Source organism: Triturus cristatus, chromosome 8 (genome assembly GCF_964204655.1).
Source record: "Triturus cristatus chromosome 8, aTriCri1.1, whole genome shotgun sequence".
Lineage (NCBI taxonomy): Eukaryota > Metazoa > Chordata > Amphibia > Caudata > Salamandridae > Triturus > Triturus cristatus.
Genome location: NC_140591.1, coordinates 1581529917 through 1581552137, shown reverse-complemented (window position 1 = coordinate 1581552137; position 22221 = coordinate 1581529917). Strand labels below are relative to the sequence as shown.

At 42.0% G+C, this 22221-nt stretch overlaps 1 pseudogene; it reads left to right on the top strand.

The window, feature by feature from the left end:
* The first annotated feature begins 1709 nt into the window (after positions 1-1709).
* LOC146806238 (zinc finger MYND domain-containing protein 12-like) overlaps positions 1710-22221 on the top strand; it is a 109442-nt pseudogene continuing 88930 nt past the window's right edge.

Sequence of the window (22221 nt, the reverse complement as noted above, 5' to 3'; positions counted from 1 at the left end):
CCGTTCGTCACCCTTTCGGACTCTAACAAGATGGTAAGCACCCCGTAGGTCTAGCTTGGTGTATACTGAGGCGTTTTTTACCTGATCCAGGAGGTTGGAAATCAACGGTAGCGGGTACCGATTTTTTACGGTAATGGCGTTTATCGCCCGAAAGTCTATACAGGTCCTCAGATCGCCTTCCTTCTTCGATACGAAGAAGAGAGGAGAGGACACCGGAGACCTGGAATGACGAATAAAACCATTGTCCAGAAACTCGTCCAAATAAGAGCGTAGGTGGATGTTCTCTTTTTCCGTGAGGGAATAGATTCTGCTGCATGGTAACTTGGAGCCGGGGATCAGATCTATTCGGCAATCGAACGACCGATGTGGTGGCAGGGTGTTAGCTCCTTTTTTGTTGAATACTTCCACTAGGTCCTGATATTCCTCTGGTATGGCTGCTTGGGAAACCATCCCCATGCCTTGTAAGGGCAGCGATCGTGCTTGTATGGGGCGAACCCCCACAAGGTCATCCTTCGCATAACAGGCTCCACAGCAATGCTCCGAATCCAGGTGTATTGTCCTGGACACCCAATCAATGTGGGGATTATGCTTCACCAGCCACGGCAATCCGAGAATAACCTTGAATTGAGGGGCGTCGATGACGTCAAGGCAGATGGACTCTGCGTGGTGGTTCTCAAAGGACATAGTCAGGTTCTCGGTTTGCTGCCTGATCGGGCCGGAGGTCAGGTCCGTTCCATCCACGGCCTTGACTGTTTCGGGTTGTGCTTTCGGCACTGTGTTTATGCCCAAGGTACGTGAAAAAACGGTGTCGATAAAGCTGCCTGTTGCACCGGAATCCACCATAGCGGTTACCAACCAGGATCTGCCCGCCTGATTTCGTAATGTTACTTCTACCCCTATGTGGTGGCTGCCATCGAACACAGCAGGGATCGCTGAGGAGCAAGATGAAGAACCCAGAGGACGGATCCCTTTGTCTACTGGGTTGTCTCGTTTCCCGACTTGTCGCATTTGGTGATGGGCAACGCAAAAGGCCTTCTGCCACGGGGTTTAGTTGGTTTCACCGGACATTCCCTGACGAAGTGTCCGCTTTTACCACAGTATAGGCATTGGTTCTACTTCCTCCTTTTCTCTCTTTCTTGGCTGGTCAGGGGTCCTCTGATGCCCCCGATTTGCATGGGTTCAGGAGCCTCGCCCTGGGGAGTGGATTCGTCTTTGGCTTTTTCAACACCCCTGTCCCCAAAGGATAAGAAACGGTTGTCACTGCCTTTTCCTTTCTCCGTCCTCCTTTCTTGTAGTCGGACATTCATTTTCACCACCAAATCGATGAAGGGACCTATTTCATCAGGCGGATTGGGTAACTGTGATATGAGGTCTTTTAGTTCATCGCGCAATCCCAGATAGAACACAGACACCTTCTTATCCTCCGGCCAATGGGACTTGATAACCAGCCTGCTGAATGTGGTGATGTAGTGGAGGAGATCCTGGTTGCCTTGTTTGAGATTGAGCAACTCATTATCAGCAGCTTGCACAAAGGTGTGACGAGCGAACATACGTCGCATGGCTTCCTTAAAGGTCGGCAGGTGGTGCAGCATGGGGTCATCGTGTTCTACCAAGGCAATGGACCACTGAGCGGCGTCTCCGCCCATGTATGACAGGATGTAGGCAACTTTGGATGCATCGTCGGGAAAAGCCGCGGTTCTAGCCATGAAATGCAGGTGACATTGATGGATGAATATGCCGTACTTGGTGCTGTCACCGTAAAAGCGTTCAGGTGGGGCCAGCTGTACAGGGTGTGGTGTGACCACTTGTATGGCAGGATTCGAAGTGGTGGCAGTGGAGGACCCCCCAAAGGTAAACGTAGGCTGCCGCAACAGACCTTATAATACTCTGGGGCTAGGGGTGGCTCCCCAAGGACTGGTAACCCCCAATGCCATTTGGCCCTGTAGGGCAGTGATGTCATGGCGTAAGGTGAGGTTCTCGGCTTGCATGGCAGCCAACATGGCCGCTATGTCTTGTAATGTAACCTCCGGGTCGCCCATGTCGTCTGGGTGGAATAGAAATCGTGGGCTTCGGATTCTGTCGGGTGCCTCACAAGACTTACCTTTGCTTGTGACGCAATTCCGCAGAGACGACAGGAGCGCCCGTCCCCGTACCCACCTGACCCTCGTGGATAGTAGGAACCAGCAGGGATGAGATGGACGCAGGGAAGGGAGCCAGAAAGAACGTAGTGGCCTCGTGTGTGGGGTATCTCGGTGCCTTCTGGAAGACAGAAAGGACCAGATCACTAAGAGCCCCACTCCTGTTCTAAAGCACCCTTAAAACACACACACAGAAATTGATGTCTTCTGGGGGACTCACCAATGCTATTGTGGACCACGGCACCCAGAATCAGCTCTGCTCTTAGGAAGGCTGCTCCAGGCGAGGTGCTCCTGGACACGACTACCTCAGCGACACCAAAGAAAAGCGCTCCTGCGCGATCAGGCCAAAAGTAAAAGTCAAAATCATGCGCCTTGATGTTCTTGCGCACTCTTTGCTGAAACTATAGGGGCAAGCTATAACAGTGGCATCCCAAAATGAAGTGGTGGGTATAAGAACAATGCTCCAGTTCTGTGGAGTTCTCTTCTGGCAGCGCGCCTGCGCTAAGAAAGCAAGGCAACCCCAGGCGCTCCTGCGCTATGACAACAAAGTAACCTACAAGCGCTCCTGCGCTTACTGAAGCAAAACAACCCCCCAAGCGCTCCTGTGCTTTGTAAAGCAAAACAACCCCCAAGCGCTCCTGCGCTTACAAGGTAAAGTAAACCACCAGCGCTCCTGCGCTTGTAAAGAAAGGTATCCCAAAAGCGCACCTGCGCTATGGGAACTAGGCAACCCACAAGCGCTCCGGCGCTACGAAAACAAAGTATCCCACAAGCGCTCCTGCGCTATGGGATCAAGACAACCCCCAAGCGCTCCTGCGCAATGAAGGCTCTAAGGCGGGAGAGGATCACAATACTCGTTGTGCGCTCCAGCGCGGCGAAAGGATCTACCGGGGACGCCTCGAAGTAGAAGGCAACAGGTTTCTTGAGTCGCGACTCGACTCGGGTAACAGCACTCACGTCGCTGGGGGAATCCAGTAGAATCCGAAGCACTGAACCGGCGGGAAACACGAAGGTTAAGCGTTTCCCCCGGAAGTGCTTCTGCGACCTCCAGTGTGCTGCAACGACTAGACCGGGACTCGACCTCCAGCCGGAAGTGAGTCTCCCGGCGTTTCTGTGTGTGCGTTGCGGGGCTGCGGCAAGCGCCGCGGAACCTGACATTGAGCTAACTATAACTCGCGCCCCCGCTATGCACTGCTGATGATGTCACATATTACATCATTCATGACATGGTCAGTGACATCACTGATGACATCACTGATGACATCATCCAGTGAATGCGTGTTTCTTTAAAATTTAAATATGTATTATATATATAACAAGCTGTATTGAAGAATGAGTGGTTTTATAAGTGTCTGGATGGAGGATTTAGTTGGTGTGTGAGTCACTGTTTAAGTGAGTGATTAAATGTGTCTTACTGAATACATGGGTTAGTGACTAAACTGTGTGAATTTCTGTATCAGTCTGTCTGTTGTTGTATAACCTGCTGCATTAGTTGGTCAGTTGCTCCATGGGTGTCTATATGGGTTAATGATTAGTTGCCTGAGTAATTGTATGGGAGACTGAGTGTTTGTGTGGTTGGATGGGGGTGCGTGACTCGGTGCATAGATGTGGGAGTGGTTGATTGACTGGGTGTATGATTTTAAGAGTGCATGTGGAAACAGTGGACTGGGTGAGTGAGTGTGTGTGTGGATGTCTTGGTGAGTGAATGGCTCTCTCAGTGGAAGATGTCCAAGTAAGTACAAAAGTAAAAGGCAGTGTATGTGAGAGTTAGAGTATATAAATGACTATATGTGAGAGTCAGTGACTGTGAGAGTGGCTGTATGGATGAGTATATACTTGTATTAGTGATTATATAAGAGGGTAAGTATGCGTTAGTATCTGTATGAATAAATGAGGTGGTGTGTGTATAACTGTGTAGGTGAGTAAATGGAACTGTGACTAATTCTTTGCATGACTGACTAGGATGAGTGCATGACTGACTAGGATGAGTGGTGGTGTGTGACTGTCTGTATAGGTGTATGAGTGCATATGATAGTGTTGTATTGATCATTGACTACATGTATGAATGGTTGTATAGGTGAATGAGTGGATGTGTGTGTAGACCTAGGAATCAGTGAGTGCATTTGTAGTAACTGGTATTGGTGTGTCGATGGTTTTGAAAATGTTAGTCTGTATTTTACAGGGGGTGTATCAAGGGTTATATTAGGGTGTGAGGAGGTGCATCTGATGTTCATGTGGATGATGTCATCAGTGATGTCATCAGAGATGTCATTTGAGATGTCATCAGTGATGTCACTGACCATGTCATGAATGATGTCCTATGTGACATCATCAGCAGTGTATTGCAGGGGTGTGAGTTATAGTTATCTCAACTAACTATAACGGAGTAATTTCTATGGTTTTGTATGAGTGAAATGTCCAACTAACTATAACCTCCCTGAAACCTATGTTTTTTTTCAGTGAATTTCAAAGGTTTTTTGAATGCTAATTTGTAACTATAACATCCCTGAAACCTATGTTTTTTGAGTGAATTTTAAAGGTTTTTTAAATGCTAATTTGTAACTATAACTTCCCTGAAACCTATGGTTTTTTCAGTGAATTTCAAAGGTTTTTTAAATGCTAATTTCTAACTACATTCTCACTGAAAGCTACTAATAATAATAATAGCGGATACTTGTGTAAGTAACTAGTCCATTCCATCAGTACATGACTAGTTACTGGAATATTTACAGTGCTGCAAACAGAGTGCACGGTGAATTTATAAGTGCTTACGTATTGCCTGGATGGGTGATTGGAGAAGTGCATCGGACTCACACGAGGATTCCTACACTGCATGGGTAATAACTTCGTATTTAGAGATGTGTATTAATAGTATATGGGTGGTTAGAGATCTGCATGGATAGTGTACAGAATATTGTAGCTGTGCTTGTATTAGTAATTAGGCCATTCCATAAGTACGTGACTAGTAACTAGATAATTATAGTGCAGTAAAGAGAATGCATACTGTTTTTCTAAATGCTTGGGTATTAGTGGACAGATAGCATTAGTATATAGTACTGACTGGAGATGGGCATGGGGAATGACAGTGTCTTTGATAGACTGCAAGGGTAGTACCTGGGTGAATTAATCTTACCTGTTTTCAAGTAGATATCAAATTAATAGTAAATTATATTCACTTCTTTTTTTTAATGCAAATTTAAAATATTTTAAACTTTAGTAATAAGTTCTGTAAAAGAGAAGAAAAGAATTCTGTTATTACATATAATTTTATAGTTTTTGCAACACAACATAAGTATACAATTACATCACATATTCAATTAGCCTTTTTTTGCTGTCTTCAGATTGTATTGAATTTCACCATAAACAGTGATTTCAATGTTAATCATCAGATGACTGCGGGCAAAAAAATACAATCAATAAGATTGTTAAAAAAAAATCTTTCTCTTCAAAATATCTGCAACAAATGCAGCTTGGTATTTACATTTTCCTTAATAACATAGTATAAAATACAAACATCAAATATATGAGCACCTTCTTTTGAACAAAATTTTCTAAAAACAATATGAAAGAACAGAATCAATAATTGAATCCGTAATTACCAACATCTTACCAACTGGCCGAATGATGTTTCTGAAAATATTTCCATTAAATATATTGAAAATACATTTTTGAATGCATATACACACCTTCCCAGTAGGCCGAATGATGTTTCTGAAAACATTTGCAATGAGGATATCCAAGATAGACTTCCAAAATGATATTCACATGCTTTCAATAGGGTGAATGATGTATCTAAAATCATTTGTAATGGAAATATCCAAAATATAGTCAGTAATTCATGTTGATATCTTCTCAGAATTTTGGCATCAAAAATATTAAATATGAATTCGGTAATTCATTAGGGAACCGAAATTCTAAATGTGCATCATTACATAGTGTCCATCCTTTATTGCATTTTAAATATACAGTATAGTGTCCAGATGTTGAAGTAGTTCCATCGTGGAAAACAATAGCCACTGTTTTAAAAGTTCTTCCTGAAATTGAAACTTGACCTGGCACAACATTTTTAATTTTGGTTTCCAATTTTGTGCCATCTGCTCCACAACGTCGCAGCATTAAAATAATATACTGTCCACATCTTTGTATAAATAATGTTGACAACATTTCTGATTTGCACCGAGTACATTCCATATGTTGATTAGCTGATTTTACTAAATCGTTGAAAGACACTCTTTTCAAATCTGGCATTGTCCAATATATGAATCGTTCAGTGTCTATTTTAGTAGTAGATGAAAATGAACAGCTGTCACATGTATGAACCCATCTGTAACGTAGTCCAAACAGATTTTCAATTTATATACCCTCATCTTCTAATACTGTAAGCATAAACATAAGAAATTCCTGAACATCTTGCTGTACATTCTGTGTAAATTGTGAAGATCCAGAACATATATCCAGAAGATTCCGCACATCTGAAGCAGTATGGATTTTTGTTTTATCAGTTTTCAACTTCTCAAAAATATAATGTAACAAAGAACCAAATCTTTTTTCTCGATTTTCCATAATTGCATGCTGTAGATTTTCTAAAAAAAACACAACGTTGACGATCACATTAGCATAGCAGTTGATACCTGAACTATTTTCAAACTGCTATCCTACAATATTACCAACCATGTTCCCTTCTATTTTGTTTACAGACTCATCATTCTTTTCAATTCTTTTTTTCTTTGCAACCTCAGTAAAATATTTATCATATTTTAATTTTGAACGTATTAAACGTTTTTCACAAATAGGATATTCACCTAATCTAGGAGCATAGAGTCTAAATAACATATTGTACTCTTTTACACAATTTACATCTTCACTAATCTTTTCTTCATCAAAACCAATCAAATACAATCCAGATAACGTTCTTAGATAATGCAACATATGCCATACCCTCCTTAAACACAGAACTTGCAATATTTACCAAAGCACTGTCTACACTTAAACCTTAAGATTTATGAATAGTCACTGCATATGCTAAACAAACAGGAAACTGTTTTCTACGGACATACAAATCTTTTACAAGCAAGAAACGAACAGAACAGCGTCCAATCTGTTTTACCTCTTCAATCTGATCAAATTTAATCTTTGAAAATTCAATTCCATCTCTAATTGCATAACTAACAAAGTCAACAACTTTCTCTATTGCTCCATTTACTAATACGTTCTCAACATCTAAATTACGCCGTAATATTACTCGGCAGTTTAGAGATACATATAAGGTCTTTTCCAAACCAGCAGTCTTAGATATTGATTTTTGCAAAGAGTCTAATTTTAACTGCAATTTCTCTGACAAAAGAATAGTTACTCCTTCATGTTCTATTTTATCAATAGCTACCATTTTCATTATCGGTTCATTCTCCAGTTTCAACAGTTCTTCATTGAATGTAGAGAGTTCTTTCAGTGTTGGCATAAGGCAAATTATAGATTTCTTTTCTGAAATTCTACGGCAGATTGTTTCAGCTGCAATATTTTCTTTTGGAAACAAGTTTCTTTGTAGCCGACTTTCTAAAGCAGTTTTTCCATCCTTTGTTAAGACACCAATTCTAATATTTTGAGGAATATTTCCATAATCTTCATCATTTGCTTGTTGCATGTTCTTGATAAGTTCCTTATATTCAAAATAACTACAAATGTTCACATTTCCAATACTTCCCAAAGATTTTTTAGTGTCTTCTTGAAGAAGTGTTTTAAAAACTGGTTGGCCTTTCACAGGTGTGAGTTGTAGTAGATCACCAAATACAATTACATGTTTTACTCCAAATAAAACATCGTAATTTGTTTTTAAAATCTGCTGAATCCTCAAATGGACAAACACAAGCATGAACTTTGAGACCATGTTTACTTCATCAATAACCAGAAGTTTCATTTTCTTCAGTACTCTTGAAACTTCAAAACAAGCTTCTCCAGATAACTTGTGGTATTCCAACTTATTTTCATGTTCTACTGGTAGACGATGTAATGTAATCCCTTTAATGTTGTGTGCTGCTAACCCAGTTGGAGCAGTAACAACACAAGATAAATGTGAATCTGTTGTTTTCTGTAGTTAACGTGACAAACATTTAATCAAGAAACTTTTCCCCGTTCCAGCTTGTCCACTGATGTACATAAGAATAGGTCTAAATGATGTACACTGGCAATCATTCTTTTCATGAAGTAATCCATGTTGTATCTGTTGTGTAACTTGGTGATATATTTCTTTCTGTTCAGTATTCAAATGTTCCTACAAATTTTCCAAATCAATATTCTCCTGTTGTACTTGCTGCATCACCGTTTCCACTTCACTCTTGCTATTGCCGCTTCATTTTCAAGTATGACTTCTCCTAGCGGATCTTGAATTTGTGGAACAGAACTCTGAATATCTTGAGAACTATCTCTAGCAATTCCAGCTGCAATAGTTCTTTCTTGATTAATCTCTTCGTTCAACATTTGCAGATAATTTTGAAAAATTGTACATTCAATGCTATCTTTACATGCATTGAAAGAATCTTCATAGCAGTCAAAATCTCCAAGTAATTCCATTTCAGTCCGTCAAGGTTTCAAGAGTTGCAGAAGAGCTAAATAGAAAAGCTCTCTTTTTCATCTGGAGTATCAAAACTTAATTTCCTGTGATTTATCAAATTTCCTTTGTCATGCTTTACCAAACATCCTTCAGTTCCAATTACAGCGTATTTTCCTTCATTTATATTTTCTGTAACTTTTTTTTTAACACTATAATGTTGTAGTATTTCATATAGACATATGTTTTCCAGGTATGGGCTTCTATTTGGATAGTATGTATCCAACATATTTGATTTCAGAATATCTGTACTTTCTGGTTCATTCAGTGCCAAGTATTCAATTTATTGTACAGATTTCAAAACAAGTTCTCAAAATAGATTTTATTTCGTACTGCAACAAGGCCTAGACTTATCCAGATGATTCCTCTTGACTTTGAATATAAACTTGCCGATGTCAAGCGATACGAACATTCGTAGGATCCAATTTCTCGATGTCAAAGTAGCTTCAAGCTGAAGCTGTACAATGTTTTGCTAAGTGTCTTCTCCTGTGAAATTTCCTCCCACATTTCTTTCAATTCTGTCTTCTCAGACTTGTTAATATATGACGTGACATAGCGAGCCACAGCAATTGAGTTATCTGCAACATATTGTATGTCCATATTTGCATTCCACATTTTCAAAATCACCGGATTATAATCATTAATGTATTTCGATTCTTCTGTTCTTTTTATATTATAAGTATTTTTTGGTGATTTTCGAGTGATTGTATGCCTCACTGCTGACATAAAACTGTTCACTGGACGTGGAAAGCCTAATCCACATTTTGTGTAAAATGTATCCTTTGACATATTTCCGTCGGCAATATTTTCCACATCGATGACTGTGAAACTGTAAAACTTGCTGTCTTAAGATATTTTCTCCTCCTGTTTGCGGAATTGCACAGGTAACATACTCTTCAATAAAAGATAAAACAGTCTCATGCGAATCAGTTCCAAATGTGGGTGCATTTTTGATCCATAAAAGCATATGTATATGAGGAGCACCTCTAGCTTGGTATTCTTCTGTCCCAAAAAAATCAATAACTTCGCCAATAGGTGGATTTTTTTAATTACAAATGAAAGACATCATAGCTTCAAATCTATGATTAAAATATGTACAGACATTTACAGGATCTAGGGAACACAGTTCTCTAGGTGTCTTCAATTCAATATTTTCTATATTTGAATTTCCTTCTTGTAGAAAATCTAGTAAATCAACCCATGCGTACTCAGCACAGCTAAGTGTAACAAACCACCTAGGGGTTCCAAAGTTTCTTAACATACATTTTAGTTCCCCATGACGTTGATACCAATATTCATTTGTGCCACGTTGACATGCCATCAAATTAATTAACTGTGATTCTAAATGTTCGTCTCTTTCTTCACCTTTGTCCATAAATTCCTTTGCAGAAACATGTGAAAGATGCGTTCCAGTTTTTAATATATGGTTGACTGCATATGAAAGTGCAGACAGATCACTCTCAAATAAAAGATGTAACAAATATGGAATACACTGAAGAAATCTTGGTTCTTCTGAGTACAGTCGTAAAGTATGATATTCTGAAGCTGGAACCTGAACTGGTCGTTCATCATATCATCCACCTTTTCCAGTAAGGAACAGCTGTGGAAAAAACGAACTTCCAAAGTTTTTTCCCACACACTCATGGAAGTACCTTTTGCTTTTTTCATCTGGAACAATTCAATAGTATCTCCTATCAGTTCTTTTGAATGTAGATGGTGTATAGTATAATGTTCATAAATTTCTTCTTTTCTGGAATTTTCTACTTTTTCTATTTGTCCACTTGAAATGTGTGTTTCATCTTCTAAAGTCATTTCTTCTTCTTCTACATTTACTCTTTTATAGTAAATATTGTTTTGCACCAGATATGATGTAGCCTTTTGGACTTTCGTGACATCTACTAACTCTTGCCATATTTTCCGACTCTTTGTGGGTACACCATTAACAAGAATGACTACAGGTTCAGTATCCTCTCTTTCTACACCAACAGTTTCAACATTTGTCTTAAAATCTAAAGGTAAATACACAACTCTTCCTTTTAAACCTCTTTGTAGATCTGTTGGAGGCAGCTTACCTGTTGTAGGCTCCATATGAATTATAGCCTGAAAAGGGTGTACAGATTGTATAAGGATGGCCTCATATGCATTTAAATCTTTAAGTTCAGGAGGTATAGCTACTAATTCTGAATCATTATGGACAGCTCTAGCTGGCACTTTATTCTCTTCTAATTTGTTGTAACAATATTTACAAATACATTGTACAGTACTTAAATCAAAATGACCTTCCACAAACAGATAAGCAGCAAATTCTCTCCATTTATCATTGGTTTCCTTTACACCTTTTAAAAACACATCTACATTCCTAGTTTGAATTTTATAGTGAGTATGTCGGCAACAAATACAAACATGGTTGGGATTTTCACCAGAAACTACTTTAAACTTTGTTATTTATTTTTCAAACTTCACATCAGTAGTATCTTCCATCTCTTCTTCAACACCTACACTTATCAAACCTCTCAACTTCTCTACTCTCCTCTTGACCAGTAAAGAAACGTAACTTATATCATCACAATTTCTTTTTACATCCAACACTGAACCATGCAAAAGAGCTGTATTAATTTCATTTAGACATAATGCAGGACTTTTCACCTAGTGTAATCTTCTAACTAACTTCTGCATTTCGGAATGATGTACTGCTAACATCCTTAAATGGTGAAAACGACTTTGACACACTTTCCTAGAAAGACAAGTCAGAGAATGACCTTGCAACCTTGTAGTTTTTCTCACTTTGCAAGGATCCAGCCCTTGTAATATCTTAATCTTCTGTTTCACAGTTTTTCTTCCATATTCTCTTAAGAAATTTAGTAAAATATCAATAGATTGATGACGTCTACCACAAATACTACTACAATCCCATGTAAACACTGGGTCTGGGTACGTCTCCCTTGAACTTCCTCAGCTATCACTTCTTCAACATTTCTAGGAACTATCACCCTTATGCATCAACCCAAAATCCAGTCGGTAAAATACCGATTCGGTAATAGCTCCCGGTATTAAGGAAAAAATACCCAATCCCAATGCATCAACCCAAAAGCAGAAATCGCTATTTAAGGAATCCTTAAATAGCGATTCTTTAAATAGGGATTCCTTAAATACCGATTCCTTAAATAGCGATTGCATTTAAGGAATCCCAAAGTGAGATTCCTTAAATGCAATGCATCAAAGTTAAAAAATTAGCGATTTCGCTAATAGGGGGAGCAAATTACCATGAAGATGAACTGCATGGTAATTTGCAAAAACTTTGAAAAATGCACTTTTGTGCATTTTTCAAAGTTTCATGTTGCGCACACACATGCCCTTAGAGCATGTGTGTGTGCAACATATGTGCACATATCATTTTCAGGGGTGCAACAGGGTGTCCTTTTGACACCCTGGCACCCTTGAAAGTGCTCCCGCTATTAGCGATTCGGTAATACCGAATCGCTAATACAGACTGGCTTTACATTCATTCCTATGGGCCTCCAAGCCCATAGGAATGAATGGGTAGGTATTCCTTATTACCAATTCGGTATTACCGATTCGGTAATAAGGAATATTAAGGAATCGCTATTTGAATAGCGATTCCTACATGCATAGCCTTTTGCTATTCCTTATTAGCGATTCCTTATTTTTCGCTAATAAGAAATCGCAAATGGCATTGTTGATGCATAGGCCCCAGTCTTTTCTTTTTCAATTGGACAACCATTTTTCACTTCATAACAACGACTTTTGTCCGTAAAATGCTGATCTCTTTTTATATATTTTACATTTCTTTAGTAAATGTTGGAGTACTCTACTTTTATAGATTCTTTTTCGAATTTCTGAAAACTGTTTCTTCCTGCTTCCAACATAATTCTTTATCTGATAATCCAATTTTCCACTTTTTTATCCATTTTTCTTATCCTTTTGTTTCACTGTCCTTGTTGTGTCTGTCTGTTCTTTATTTTTAAAATTAGAAACTGTTTTTGCATGTTTTTAAAAAAAATCTTTACTTCTCTTACCGGAAGACTTTTTCTTTAAAGATCCATGTTGTAGTTGATCTAATTCCTCTTTTCCTTTTTTTAAATAAACCTCTTTTCTTTGTTCTCTTTTTTCTTTGCTCTTTTCTTGTCATTTTTACTCTTTCTCAACCCGTTCTGTGCCCATGACGAGCTGGACTCGTCATGGAGCACAGTCGCGATGTGCCCATGACGAGTCCAGCTCGTCATGACACCCACCCACGGGGGAAGCGCTGGCGCTCCCCCCGTGAGTGGTCGATCTTTTTTTTTTTACTGGGAAGGCAGGGGAAGACCTTCCCCTGCCTGTCCCAACCCCCACCCCCGCGTCATCAATGACGTCAGCGCGCGAGCCGCGCTGACGTCATTGGAGGTTTCCCCTTTGTTCTCCGTGGCGCAGGAAGCCATTTGCTTCCTGCGCCACGGAGAAGAAGGAGGTGAGTTTTGGGGCTGGGGAGGGGGTATTAGAGTTTTAATGGACCGGGGACTCGGAACGCAATAGCTGTGAATGTATTTTTGGTTGCATATTTATATAGCGCGAACTCGACCCGAAGGTATTGGAGCGCTTTACATAGCACCGTATTTACATTACACATTTGTGTGCACTCTTTGACTGTGCACCTTATATAAATGCCAAAGTGCAGCAGGATGGAGAGAAATAGAAGGTATATAAATACGTAACTAAATAAAGCAAGACAGAGGGGTTGAAAAGTGGCCAGATTATTTTTTATTTACATCCAAATATATCAGCATCACGTTACAGAGTCTGCCAGTGAAGCACTACTTTCGTATCTCGTCTTTCTTAGAACAGCATTGTTGTTCCCAGGTGGTTGATGGGTGGATTGGAAAACACAATGTGTACCATGGCTCTGTGTTTATGGATGTGGTCTTTTTATACCATACTGCTTACTTTTTCGTAAGGATATAAGCAATGGACATTGAAACGGTTCCCTTCAGGGCCCTCTAGTCATGTCCATAACTTTTCAGGTAAAACCAGTCGCTGATTTCTGAATAGTGAGTGAGAGATCGTTAAGGTAACCATGTTGTTTCTGCTTTCATTTCACATGCTTTACTTAATCTTGCATTCCCTATGAGTGGTTGCTTTTATTTATTTTTTAGGCAGCATATTACTCTTATCAAGTGCATAATTTGAATTGAGCCACATCCAAGTGTTTATAGCGGGCACAATTAGGTTATGGCTGAAGACAGTGCAAGTTTCTCTCAGTGGGGAAGTATGGTGTTCATTGGGGGAGAGGATGTGGCACTATGGCCAGAGCTGTCGAATTTGGAACTGGGGAACCGGATTCAGCCTTCATGACCAGTCCACCAGACCACTGTACTGAGGGAGCACATTCCCATGCTAGACCTTAGAAGGCCCCACTAGACCTTAGAAGGCTTGATGTCTTAGCACAAGCAGGTGTACCCTAGTGGTGTCAATTGTGGGTTAACCTTGAAGGCCTGTCCACCACAATCCATACTGAAGTTCATCTCCAGTCTTGCGGGCAGGCCTACGAAGCAGCACACCCTAGAGCAACAGTGATCCAGTCGCTGTGACTCTGTCACTGAGGTCACATGAACCTTGAGCAGGTTAGGGTGATGCGAACGGTGTGACCTCACTGGGTACCTATTTCGGGTGCGTAGTGTTTGCAAGTATATTATGGTTCGAAAAAAACTTGCTGCCTCCTTCCTGGCCTCCAGCAATTTTCAGAAACAATTAAAATGTCATGATAACTTTGGTGATTAATGTTCTTCCTAGAGAGAGATGGAGTTTTGTCTAGTAGAAGGGTTGACTCCTGGAAAGGTAGCACAGAGGGTTAATGTGCCTGCTGCAAAGAACATGTGCCATGCAGATCACAAAGTGCACTGCTTTAATGGGGGGACCATGATAAATAGTCATTTGATGTCAGCTGTAGATGATGGATCCCTGAACAGTGTCATGTATGTGCATGTTTGCATTGTGCGTAGGGGATTACCAGGTAATTATTCACGCAGCTCTCTAATGGATGTCACATGCGGTTTTTCTGAGTCCCCAGATAGATCATGCAGTCTGTGTGTTCTCTTTTGTACTGCCAGTTACCGGTGTATTCAACTGTGTAGCCTTGGACCGTGTCATGTATGTGCATGTAACTTGCATGATCGAGGTAACTATTAGCGGTGATACTACGTGTCTCTCGGACCTCTTTCCAGTGGTCGCCGTCCTTTTTCCCCAGCAACCCCCCCTCCCCATGGGCGGCAATTTGAGAGATAGCCCCGGGCGCCACAAGCTCTAGCTACGCCTCTGCCCCCAATGTCTCTTTTGTGCATTCCTGCTGCACGATCATGCAGCAGGAATGGCCACTAGCGCCAGGGTTTTTTTTCTTTTAGGTTTGGGGTTGTTTGTGGGAGCGGCCCCTTTCGCTCCCCTTATGGCCACATTATTTTTTTAATATTTTAAAGTGCAAACAAAATCAAAGAGGTAGCAGACGATACATTACAAGAGGAAAAAGTGATGTGTACATGTTACAAAAGAGTACAAAATACAAGTAGAGGTAAAATACTGCAATAAATGGCAGACACTCAGAAAACAAGAGCAAACGTTACGTTACATGAGGCAATGGTGGTAATTGTGCATGTATCAAGAGCAAACAAAATACAAGAGGTAGCAAACAATACGTTACAAGAGGAAAAGTGACATGTGTGCAAGTTACAAAAGAGTACAAAGTACAAGTAGAGGTATAAAAGTGCAATAAATGTCAGACACTCAAAACGCAGGAACACACTGGGAAGGCACGTCTATAGGCATGAAGAACAGAATTTCCTATAATGTAAAGACTTCCTCCAGACAATAGAGAGGGCATGAATTAAGTTTGGAAGTGTCTTTGCAGGAGGAGAATTTTGAGGTCAGTTTTGAAGGACCGAGAAGAGGGGGTGGTCCGGAGCTGAGGCTGAGTTCTAGATTCTCGCGGCGTTGCCTGTAAAGGATTGGGCCATCGATCTTTCCTTCTTGAAAGTGGAAGGTTCAAGCAATAAATTTTGCGCAGTACGTGATGGTCTAGAGCATTATATGCATATGTGACATTAATGTTTTTTTCTCCTTTCTATTCTAGTCTAAAGCTTTTGATTCCTGTTTCCGGTTTCAACAGTGGTTGTTCTGCAGTTTTGTGTAGTTGCATTTTTTTGGTAAGAATTTTTTTTTCTTGTATTTACTCCAAATGAGTAATATTGTAATGTTTGAATTAATTTTTTTGTAAGTGATGTCATAATGGCAGCATATTTAGTTAGTGGTTTGAGCATGAAATTCTTGGCGATGTGTTTTGCATAGTCTTATGTGTAATTTCTTTTCTCTTTCTTTTTTAGTGGGATATTGTTGATCCATGCTGTGTCTGTGCAGAGTAGGTGGTGGTGAGTAGTTTAGCTGCCTCTGGCAAGTGAGTGGTATTGTTTTGGAGTATATATGTGTTTTTGATAAAGGTGCTTTTTGTTTATTACTTATTTTACAAAGTGTTTGTTGTTGATGACTTGTTTGACAAGTTACCTTTATTAATAAGCATTATGGCTAGCCGCAGAATGACTGCTCAACAGGTGGTTGGTATGCTTCTTGAATCCTCCTCTGAGCATGATTATGAGAATGACAGTGCGTCTGAGGGAGAGGAGGGAGGGGAAGATTCTGGCAGTGAGTTTTCTCTCCACATGCAATCATCGGATGATGAAGGCACTCTCAGTGCAGATGAAGGTACGCTTAGTGTGGATGAAGCAACTCTCAGTGCGGATAAAGTGCCTGTCTTAGAGGAGGAAATTGCTGTGCCGATGGTGCAAGAGGCATCTGGATTGCAGTCTGAGGCTGCTAGGCTTCCTACTGGAAGTGCTGGACTTTGGGTTGATCCAAACATGGTGCAGCCGGTGTTGCCTGCCTTTAGCGGTGATGCAGGGTGTAGAGTGGATTGTGAACACTTTTTGCCTATACAGTTTTTTCAGTTGTTTATGGATGATGTATTTTTGGGTGAGATTGTTGAGCAGACGAATTTATATGCTGAACAGTTTTTGAGGGACAACAGTGACAAACTTGGGCCCCAGTCTAGAGCTACCCGGTGGACTCCCACATATCTGGAAGAGATTAAGAAGTTTTTGGGTTTGACTTTATTGATGGGTGTGGTAAGGAAGCCAACCTTGGCTTCATATTGGTCTACTAGCCCCTTGTCGGCAACTGCCATATTTCCTGCAGTTATGACTCATAATCGGTATTTACTTTTGCTATGTATGCTGCATTTTGTTGATAATTTTATGGCGTTGCCATGAGATCACCCTGACTGTGACCGTCTTTTTAAGATTCGGCCCGTTGATCACTTTGTAGATCGATTTTCTGAGATCTATACTCCAGGGAATCTATTGATGAGTCTTTGGTCTTGTTCAAGGGCCGATTGGTTTTTAGGCAGTACCACCCTAGCAAGAGGGCACGCTATGGAATTAAGCTGTATATGTTGTCTGAGAGTAGGACAGGATATGTTGTTAATTTTCGTGTGTACACTGGTAGAGATTCTACTATTGACCCCCAGGTTGTCCGTCCACTTTTGGAGTTTCAGAGAAAATTGTGTGGGATCTTGCTAGAAGACTGTTTAACAGAGGCCACCATTTGTACCTTGATAACTTCTATACTGCTGTGCAATTATATAAGGAATTGTATAAAGTGGACACTTTTGCATGTGGCACAATCCGCTCTAACCGTAAAGGTTATCCGAAAGAGCTTGTTTGCAAGAAACTTCAGAGGGGGCAGTGCAGTTCCTTGCATAGTGATGAACTACTAGCTGTAAAATTTGTGGACAGGAGGGATGTGTACATGCTGACTACCATCCATGATGAGAGTACTTCACCTGTGGCTGTTTGGGGTCAGGTTGCTGAAGTGCGCAAACCTGTGTGCATTCTAGACTACAATAAGCACATGGTGGTGTTGACAGTGTAGATCAGAGGTTGGAACCTTACTCTGCTATTCGGAAGGCTTATGTTTGGTATAAGAAGTTGGCCATCCATTTCTTCGAATTAGCAAATTTCAATGCTTTTATTGTGTTCAAGGAGTGTTCTCCTGCGTCAAAGTTGACATTTCTTCAGTTTTCCCACTAGGAGATGTAGAGTCTGTTGGTGAAGAGATAAGCGGAAGGAGTCTCATTATTTCTTTCCCGGGTGTCCTTCTAACCCTGGGCTGTGTATGCCTGCTTGTTTTAGAGCGTACCACATGCAAAAGAAATTTTGGGAGCTTCCATGAGTGGTAAAGTGACCTGCCTGGTCTGTATTGTTTAAAAAAATTATTCTGTTTGAAGGTTGGCATTAGGGCAATGTATTTAGTTTCAGATTTTGTGTTAGAAGATTTGTATCTATTTGCAATTTGTTTGTGTTTTTTTGTATATAAAATCCTAAATGTGATGGTGGGGTGTGTAGGTTGGCGCTTGGCTGGAGGTGTGCGTGGACTGGCGCTTGGCTGGCGGTGTGTGCGTTTTGGTGTTTTGGCGCTTGGCTGGTGGAGTGCATGGAGTGGCGCTTGGCTGGCGGTGTGCATGGAGTGGCGCTTGGCTGGAGGTGTGCGTGGACTGGCGCTTGGCTGGTGGTGTGCGTGGACTGGCGCTTGGCTGGAGGTGTGCGTGGACTGGCGCTTGGCTGGCGGTGTTCGTGGAGTGTCGCTTGGCTGGCGGTGTGCGTGGAGTGACGCTTGGCTGGACGTGTGCATGGACTGGCGCTTGGCTGGAGGTGTGCGTGGACTGGTGCTTGGCTGGCGGTGTGCGTGCACTGGCACTTGGCTGGCGGTGTGTGTGGACTGGTGCTCAGCTGGCAGTGTGTGAGTAGTGACTTGCTGCTGGTCACTACACACACTGCTAGCTGAGCGCCACTCCACGCAATCCATCAGTTTGTGTAGTTGCTGTGTCAGGAATGTGGGCGTGTGGAAGTGATGGGCCCTTGAATGGCGCTGTCTGCTGGTGTGAGTGTTGTAATGTGATGGGCCCGCGGCTGGCAGCGTGAATGTTTTGTATGTGTCACACGTATGAAAGGTTTATGAATGGCCTGCAAAGAGGTTGGTGCCTTGTCGTGGCTTTACAGCTCACGAGCTGTGAGTCAATGTTTCAGTTACTCGTCCTTTCAATTATTTATAGTGCATTTCATCTTTGTGAAATCACTTGCTAATACAATTGTATATACTGAACCATTACTCACCCTCGTGCCAAATCCAACCAGTATGTGTGTGTGCTTTAGGATTAGATGGATGTGCAGTAATATTTTTCTTTTTTGTCTTCCTGAAGCAGGGTGTACCTTGTCCCTTTTTGTGAATGCTGTGATGTGTTGGTTTTGTGCCTGGTGGTGTGAATGGTCTTGTGTGTATCACGTATGAAAGGTGTGTGAATGGCCTGTAAAGCGGTTGGTACCTTGCCGTGGCTTTACAGCTCACGAGCTGCGAGTCATTGATTCAGTTTTTTGTCCATTTAATTATTGACAGTGCATTTCATTTTTGTGAAATCTCTTGTTAATAAAATTTAATATACTGAACCATCACTCGCCCTCGTGCCAAATCCAACCAGTATGTGTGTGTGTTTGAGGAATAGATGGCTGTGCAGGAATCTTTGTCTTTTTAGTTTCTCTGCCAAGGTGTATGTTCCATGTAAGAATAACCCACCAACTGTAGATATTGTCATAAAGCCATGGGAGTTCATGGTGATGTCTCTCTTGTGAATTCCAAAAAGTTATTTTATCCACAATGTCCTGCAAACCTCAAAATGTCTGTCACATTTTCCTTGCAATATTGTGCCGAAATTCGCACGCTGTAGAAACAAACAACTAATTATGTCAAAACGATCTGGTTTTGCAAGGGGGTCAACTATCTTTTTGGCCCGTGCTCGGCGGCCATCTAGGGAAACCTACCAAACCCATAAATTTCTGAAAACTAGACACCCGGGGGCTTCCAGGGAGGTATGGCTTGCATGGATCCCCCAACGGTTCCTTACTCAGAATCCCCTGCAAACCTCAATTTTAGCTGAAAAAATCACTTTTTTCACACATTTTTGTGTGGGAAAGTTGTGGCATCACTGGGCTCATTCGAATTTCCCACCACCCAGCGTTATGCCAGGTTTCCCAGTAAAAATGGTGCCTCACTTGTGTGGGAGGCCCAAGTACCCGCAACAGGCAAGGGCCCAAAACGTAGTGAGGCGACATCAAAATTGCCTATCTCAAAACCACCTGGTTTTGCAAGGGGCTCACTTGGTTTTTTGGCCCGGTGCTCGGCGGCCATCTAGGGAAACCTACCAAACCCATACATTTCTGAAAACTAGACACCCGGGGGCTTCCAGGGAGGTATGGCTTGCATGGATCCCCCAACGGTTCCTTACTCAGAATCCCCTGCAAACCTCAATTTTAGCTGAAAAAATCACTTTTTTCACACATTTTTGTGTGGGAAAGTTGTGGCATCACTGGGCTCATTCGAATTTCCCACCACCCAGCGTTCTGCCAGGTTTCCCGGTAAAAATGGTGCCTCACTTGTGTGGGAGGCCCAAGTACCCGCAACAGGCAAGGGCCCAAAACGTAGTGAGGCGACATCAAAATTGCCTATCTCAAAACCACCTGGTTTTGCAAGGGGCTCACTTGGTTTTTTGGCCCGGTGCTCGGCGGCCATCTAGGGAAACCTACCAAACCCATACATTTCTGAAAACTAGACACCTGGGGGCTTCCAGGGAGGTATGGCTTGCATGGATCCCCCAACGTTTCCTTACCCAGAATCCCCTGCAAACCTCAATTTTAGCTGAAAAAAATCACTTTTTTCACACATTTTTGTGTGGGAAAGTTGTGGCATCACTGGGCTCACTCAAATTTCCCAACACCCAGCGTTCCCCCGGGTCTCCCGGTAAAAATGGTGTCTCACTTGTGTGGGAGGCCCAAGTACCCGTGACAGGCAATGGGTTTGGTAGGTTTCCTTAGATGGCCGCCGAGCACCGGGCCAAACACCGAAGTGACCCCCCTTGGAAAACCAGGTGGTTTTGAGATAGGCAATATTGATGTCGCCTCACTACGTTTTGGGCCCTTGCCTGTCGATCGTACTTGGGCCTCCCACACAAGTGAGGCACCATTTTTAGCGGGAGACCCGAGGGAACGCTGGGTGGTGGGAAATTTGAGTCAGCCCGGTGATGCCACAACTTTCCCACACAAAAATGTGTGAAAAATTAGATTTGTTTCAGCTAAAATTGAGGTTTGCAGGGGATTCTGGGTAAGGAAATGTTGGGGTATCCACGCAAGCCATACCTCCCTGGAAGCACACGGGTGTCTAGTTTTCAGAAATGTATAGCTTTGCTAGGTTTCCCAAGGTGCCCGCAGAGCTAGTGTTAAAAAACTAGAGCTAGGCACTTTGCCGAAAAAGGGTCATTTTTCACTGCGAAATTGAGGTGTGACCACGTTGCGTTTTGCGCCGTTTCCTGTCGCAGGCACTAGGCCGACCCACACAAGTGAGGTACCGTTTTTCTTGTAAGACTTTGGAGAACGCGGGGTGGGTGAAAATTTGTGGATCCACGCAGATTCCGGAACTTTCCACCACAGAAATGTGGGGAAAATGTGGTTTTTTTGACAATTTTTTAGGTTTGCAAGGGATTCTGGGTAACAGACCCCGGTGGGAGGCAGTCAAGTCACCCCATCCTGGATTTCCCTGGGTGTCTAGTTTTGAAAAATGTATAGCTTTGCTAGGTTTCCCAAGGTGCCCGCAGAGCTAGGGTTAAAAAACTACAGCTAGGCACTTTGCCGAAAAAGGGTCATTTTTCACTGCGAAATTGAGGTGTGACCACGTTGCGTTTTGCACCGTTTCTTGTCACGGCCACTAGGCCGACCCACACAAGTGAGGTACCGTTTTTCTTGTAAGACTTTGGGGAATGCGGGGTGGGTGGAAATTTGTGGATCCACGCAGATTCCGGAACTTTCCACCACAGAAATGTGGGGAAAATGTGTTTTTTTGGACAATTTTTTAGGTTTGCAAGGGATTCTGGGTAAGAGACCCTGGTGGGAGGCAGTCAAATTACCACCTCCTGGATTCCCCTGGGTGTCTAGTTTCCAAAAATGTACAGGTTTGCTAGGTTTCCCAAGGTGCCCGCAGAGCTAGGGTTCAGAAACTAGAGCTAGACATTTTGCCAAAAAAGGGTAATTTTTCACTGCGAAATTGAGGTGTGACCACCTTGCGTTTTGCGCCGTTTCCTGTCGCGGGCACTAGGCTGACCCACACAAGTGAGGTACCGTTTTTCTTGTAAGACTTTGTGGAAGGCGGGGTGGGTGGGAATTTGTGGATCCACGCAGATTCTGGAACTTTCCACCACAGAAATATGGGGAAAATGTGTTTTTTTTGGACAATTTTTTAGGTTTGCAAGGGATTCTGGGTAACAGACCCTGGTGGGAGGCAGTCAAGTCACCCCATCCTGGATTCCCCTGGGTGTCTAGTTCTCAGAAATGTATAAGTTTG